Raw genomic sequence first — 7021 nt, 5'->3', positions numbered from 1 at the left:
GATATCCCCGAGTGTGTCAGGTACATTTCTTTTTTTCCACAAACCCTTAGTTCCTTGTTTCTAAAAAAAAAGAAAGAAAATACAACGAAGGCTACGGGGACATGCCAACAAAATATCTCATTATTAAGGACCTGAGTACGAGTTTGGCAGTGCGGGCGACCACCGACCACCTGCCAGGTTAGGAGTTTTCTCCTGGTCAGGCGGACGCTTTTTTCGCACTCCCAAAGTGGCGCCTTCCATAAAGGCGCCACGTCAAAGCCCATTTCTGCACGGCATGGACTGGGAAGTCCATGCCATGCAGAAAATGGGGTGCATGCATACAGGAGTCACACCATGTGCCCCTCTGTATGCATCCCATGGGCCATAAGGCACCAGAGGGCCCTGTTGGGCCCCCTTTGTTTCTTCACCACCACCCTAACAAATGTGGTCTCACCACCGTGGTTAGGGTCGCAGTGAGGAATCTTGTAATACGCTTGGCGGCGCCGCCGCAGAACCGCCGAGCATATTGCTGCTTCAACCGCCGTGCCAGGGTTTGAAGGAACCCTGGCTGCAGCGGTGATTCACTCATGGTCCGACAGCGTACTCGTAATATGGTGATCAGCACTGGTGCGGCGGTCCCTGACCGCCACCACACCTCCACCATGGGGTTTGGCGGTCCGATGTAGCAGCGAATCCGTAATCAGGCCCTACGTCTCTGATGTTTCTGAAGGGGCACTTCTGACAAGAGTCCTTGTTTCGCTGATGGGGCAGTCAGGTAGGATCTAAAAGACATTTCAAGCTTAAAATCATATTCAGCATCATGTACCCTTTTTCTACTGAAAATATGCAACATAATTAGAATAAAGGCGCTCACTCAGGAAGGGTGGAAGGGAGGAGTTTTCATAAAAATTAGCAAGTGATAATTAAAATACGTCCCAAAATAATTGATGTAAATAGAAGATTCTTTTCACATAATTAGTGCCTAATGAATGTTTGTTATTTTTTTTGTGACATCTGGAAATGCAAATAGATTTCCAGTATAGAATATTGCATATTAATTGAGAGCAGAATTGACATAAGGATACTTTATCATAAATCTGGAATCACTTATCTCTAATTACTGGTACAGCTAAGAGGGGGCATAGCTTCCCTTACAGGTGCCATTCATTCTTCCTTGCATGTTATCTTACTATTATAGCAGGCCTAACTTCTAGGTCAAGATGCTCTTAGCAACATCCAACAATGGCATCATCTTTTTGAGAAGCAGAAGTGCTGCAGGGCCTCAAGGTGAGTATTACTATTTTTGGGACAATGGATGGCGTGAAAGAGTGCTTTCCAGGAAAACAGTATGTGTCTCAGCTGACCTGTCGTCACTGCTGACTTGTGAGGAAAGACAAGAATGGCCAGCAGCGGCTGGACTTTAAAGAAAAGAGCAGAAGCTGTTTCTGGGTCGAGACCAACTGGAAACTACACTTAAAAATGTTATAAGGTAACTACACTTAAAAATGTAATAAGGTAATCCCAATATAATCCTGAGGGAGAGATATGCCTTGCGGAAGTGAAGACCGAATTTAAGAGGTTGTCATTACCAAGACATGTAAAACTTAAAAGTACATGTTTCATTTTCACTTTCAAATACACTGCACCCTGCCCTTGGGCTGTTTAGGGCCTACCATACGGGTGACCTTAATGTATTCAAAAGAAAGGTTAATGCCTGCAAAGAGGGTTAACGAGCCAGGTCGACTTGGTAGTTTAGAAATGCACACACATGCTCTTCAGTGTCAGACCTGAGACATGTTTAAAGGTCTACTTAAGTGGGTGGCACAATCAGTGCTGTATCCCACCAGTAGCATTTAATTTACAGACCCTGGGCACACTTTACTAGGGACCTATAGATAAATAATTAAATATGCCAGTTGTGGATACACTAATGTTACAATGTTTTAAGCAGAGAGCATATGCACTTTAGCACTGGTTAGCAGTGGTAAAGTGCCCAGAGTGCTAGAGCCAACAAATACCAGTTCAGCAAATGGGGAGGAGGAAGGCAAAAGGTTTGGGAGCGACCCTGCAGAAAGGGTCATTTCCAACACACAAATACCCTAATTACGGCAGACAGTCTGATACAATGTACCCAGCGACCCAGTGTTGGATAGGCCTTAGTCAATGGATTCAGCTCAAGGAGTGAGGACAGGTTCTCCATCAGAAACATGGCAGTTCTGCCAGCTCTAAATAGAGTGGGAGGATCATGAGCTTGGTGAATGGGACATCCACCATGTTTTTGATGGAATTCCCCATCCGCTAATCTCTACATCAGACCATTTGCGCTTCCTTGATATAAAATTTCATTAAAAAAGATGCCTTTATTGGTAGCATTGAAGGTGTGGTCTGAGAACTTTGAGAGACATTTTCAAAAGTCAGTCCTAGATTTGCATTGGTTCCACATTCGCAAGAACACACCTTCACACGCTTCCCTTTCCCAGTGTGTGTGCATGTTCACAGAATGCACACAGACAGGATCAAATGAACAGCATCTTTATTTAACATATATATTGCATTCTCAGCTGTGACCTGTAAAACATTTACAATGTGTATAAAGACTTGTTAACTCTTTTTGATTAAACATATCCTTGCAGACAGGGCAACAGCCACCCACATGCCCATGGGTGTGCCTGTTACACAATAATACAACACAATCTAAGGAATTAAGAGACATTATTAGGAAGCTTTGCAATCTTGAATTGTATCTTTTTTTTTATCTCAAACACACCAAGGTGAGTGAGGAATAGCTCATGTAAAATATGAGACATTGTACATGAGAGTTGTAATTGTGTTATGTTTTTATTATCACTCAGTAACAACCTCCTAGTTGCTTGAAAGATATATACAATAAACAAAACCAATAAGATGGCAGGCAACGTCTTCATTAACTAGTAATTCAAATTATTATGACAAATGAATATTTGTTCACAGTTGTGATATTTGGCCCACAGGGTTCTTAGCATAAAATTTGAAATAATTTCAAATCTTTACAACTAGTTGATTAACAAGTACGCTCCACCCGACTACAGGGGGAACAGCCTTTACAACGAAACTTTTACAACGCACTACCATTACGACGCAACCATTACAACGCAAACCATTACAACACATTGCTCTGGGGGGCGCTCTAGGATAGGGAATAGATTTAATTTACTATCCCACGGGGACTGGAGTTGGAATAGTAAATTAAACTATTCACTATCCAGCACCCCAAAGCACTATGCGTTGTAATGGTATGCGTTGTAACGGCATGCGTGGTAAAAGCATGCGTTGTAACATCATACATAATACTACAGCCCCTTGGAGAAAACATTATTTTCTGGAGGAGTTAGGATATAAAATCATTCACCATTTAGGATAATGCATTTATGTCATGTGAAGCCTTGACTTACAAGCCATTTGAAATCAAAATAATGATTCTGCCTACTTACTGCATCCTTGTCAGTCTATGCTCAACCAACAACATTGAGTGGAGTAACTTAGCCTAGTCGGCAGGTCTCAGCTACTACTGAGATCACAATACCAGATGTCCAGAGCAAGAGAATTTCATGAATACAGTACCCCCTAGGGTTTTTACAACTAAATTGTACTCCGCAGCCACACTCATCCTCGCCTTCCCCAACGAACCCACATCACACCTCACCTCAGGCAACTCCACTGGCTCCCAGTACAGAAGATATGCCAATTCAAGCTGCTGACCAGGGGCGTAACACAGGCTCACGCAGCCCCCGCAGTGCGGGGGGCCCTCTAGCTCCAAGGGGCCCCCTCGGCACTGCACTGCGTCTGGAGAGCTCCTGATTGAGCCCAGAGGGGGCCCCTCTAAGTACCGTGCAGGGAGGCCCCCTCAGTTTTCGTTACGCCAGTGCTGCTGACGCACACGCACAAGGCTCTACACACCCAAGGACCTGCATACATTAACCACCACATGAACTTCCACCAACTGTTGAGGAGACTATGCTCCGCCTCCCTTTCACTCGCCCATACTCCCCGCATCTACTAAAGTAGAAGTGGAGGACCCACTACTTCTCCCACATTGCAGCAAAGACCTGGAAGAGCCTCCCCACGCACTTCTGGACCTTCACCTCACTTGAAGAATTCCAAATGGCCATCACGGCTTGTCTGTTCGAATAAGCTTCTGGGACCTGCATGTGCCTGGATACCCTATTGGGTAATTAGCTACACTTTATACATCCAGATTGACTGATGGATTAAAATGTAGGTGCTCAATTTGATCGAGAAAAGCTGTTGGGAATGTTTGTGAATAACCTCAAGCTACAACTTTGTGGATGTTTCAACTTTCTCAATGTCCATTTTCCAGAGTCTTCCTCTGGAACTTCTGTGCTCCCAATGCTTAACACAGAATGCAGAATGTGTAAATTCTCGTCAATTGGTGTATTTCCATACCTGTAGGTTCCATCTACACTCATAGATGTCTGAGCATCCTTATTTTATGAAGCAGGGCCTACTGAATGCATGTGTGGATGGCACTCTTTTAGATGGAAGAATACATCTTTGAATCCAATCCATCAAGATTCAAGGTTGATTTCAAAGGAGATTTATAATGGAGAAACTGCTAAAAAAGGATATTTAATGTAACAGTGCTTTTATGGTGGGGTTCCCACTGACAGAGTCATCTGTGGCTCTCCCATTGGGTCAGGGAAGCTGAACTGATCACCTTTCTTTTGCTAATTACTATATTTGGGTGTTACACTGCTACTAATGAGGCGCAAAAAATGCCCAGATAGTGCTACAGAGTTTAAAAATGCAGAAATAATGAAGTAATACTTTTACAAAATGTGCTGCGTTCTACTGCATACTTTGCCTTTTCTTGACGCTTGATTTACTCGACCCTGCTGCATAATTTGGCCCTCACCTGCCTCATAATTCCAGTAACCCTGGTCATATGAGATGACTTTTTGGTAAACACAGACTATTCTATGCACACTAAGCAGGGGTGGCTCCTCCATTTGAGCGGAGGCCCGTCGCCCTACAAGCCCCAGAGCTGAAAAATAAAATAGTAACAAAGTTCATTTATTACCACTTTATTTTTCAGCAACCTGTCCCGAACTGTCAGCACGGGGCGGGCCAGAAATGCCAAGTGGCAGCAGTAGGGAACTGTGCGCTTCGAAATGCGCATGTCTCTTTGGCCGGCCATTTTGGAACGGCCAGCCAGACATGCACATTTTAAAGTTCTCAAACTTAGTTGTTGTAGACAGTCCGGTTAGAGAAAGCGCCGGCGGTGAGAGAGCCTGCTCTATCTTATCCCCGCGCTGCTCTCACGCCGTGAGAGCAGCGCTAGGTTTGGTTAGTGCACTGTCCTGCATCCGGAGCTCTCTAAAGACACCTGAGTGAAGAGGATGCCACGCTGCAAAGGTAAATCAAGTTATTTATTTATTTACTGCACCCCCCACCCCCCCCCCCGCCCCACCACCCCTGCTACAAGCCAGTCACCACCCACACGAAGGGGCAATTTAGAGCATGGAAATAGTGTGACAACAAGTAATAATGGATGGATACCCGAAATATTTAGCTTCTGATGGAGCAGTCTCTGCCGGGTCTGCTGTTAGAAACCTCCCAGCGGTGGCCTTCACACCGTAGGGCAGCCAAGGCATTAGAAGACCCTGTTTTACTAATGCTCTGTGCTGTGGGAGATAAACCCAAGTGTATCAGGGACGTTTATTTTTTCAATTACAAACCCTCAGGGCCTTATTTATGAAGGCCTTGCGACACTTTTGTGCCGCCTTTGCATCACTTTTTCTAACGCAGCAGTGGCGTAAATAATGCGCCATGTTGTGCCATATTTACAAGCTAACGCGTCTAGGAAGATGTGTCACCTTGTAAAGCCCAGCATCACATTATACATGCATCATGTATGATGTCGCAAGGTGTGTGTTTCCAGGTAAAAAAGGATTGTAGAAGTGACGCAGTGAAATCTCTGAGATTTCACTGTGATACTTCTAGGACGCCATTGTGTCGAAACCTTACACCTGCCTCATAGCAGACGTAAGGGTGACGCAGTGCCATAGGCACAGGCCTAACCTATGCATTACTGAAGTTGCGTCATGTTTGCGAGAAAACTCCAGCAATGCGTGACGTTTGCACAGACAGATACATCAGGATTCCAGACGTATCTGTCCTTCCTTGCATCATGGAGTGCAGTAAATTAAATACGCACATCCATCGTGTCTCAAGGAGGGCATCGCGAAAACTGTTGCATCGCAGTTTTGTCGCAAAGAGGCACCAGTGTTCATAAATGAAACCCTCAGTTCCTTGTTTCTAAAAAAAAATGCAAGGTAGGCCATGGGGACACGCCAACAAAATATCTAAGTATTAAGGGCCATATGTATCAAGGCCAAATGGGTTCGCAAATGCCGAAATTCGCTGAATTTCGCCGTTTGCCAACTCATTTTCGCAAAATGGTATGTATGAAGGAATTTGGGTGCAACATTTGCGATTCCTTATTTTGCGATTGCATTTAAGGAATCGCAACTTTTGCGATTCCTTAAATGCAATGTATTAAGCAAAAAAAAAATCCAAAATGCCCTTAAGGAATCGCAAATTACCACCAACTTCTAGTTGGTGGTAAGTTGCGATTTCCTTGAAAAATGCACATTTCAGCATTTTTCAAAGTGCCATGTGACGCACATACATGCCCTTAGGGCATGTATGTGCACCACATGTGCACCCATACTTATTTCAAGGGTGCAACAGGGTGTCCTTTGGACACCCCTGCACCCTTGAAATTATTCTCAATTTGCGATTTGCAAATTGTGAATCGCAAATTGAGAAAAAAATTCCATTCCTTGCTATGGGCTAGGAGGCCCATAGAAATGAATGGGAAAGTATTCCTTAATTGCGAATTCGAAAGGAACATCAAAAATTCGCAAAAAAATTGCAATTTTCTTGATACATACCAATTAGCGATTCTGAAATAGCGATTTCTTAAAAATCGCTATTACAGAATCGCTAATTGGTATCTTGATACATATGGCCCTATGTCTCT

The sequence above is a fragment of the Lissotriton vulgaris genome, chromosome 11, assembly GCF_964263255.1.
Source record: "Lissotriton vulgaris chromosome 11, aLisVul1.2, whole genome shotgun sequence".
Taxonomy (NCBI): domain Eukaryota; kingdom Metazoa; phylum Chordata; class Amphibia; order Caudata; family Salamandridae; genus Lissotriton; species Lissotriton vulgaris.
Note: the sequence above shows the minus strand (reverse complement) of the source record.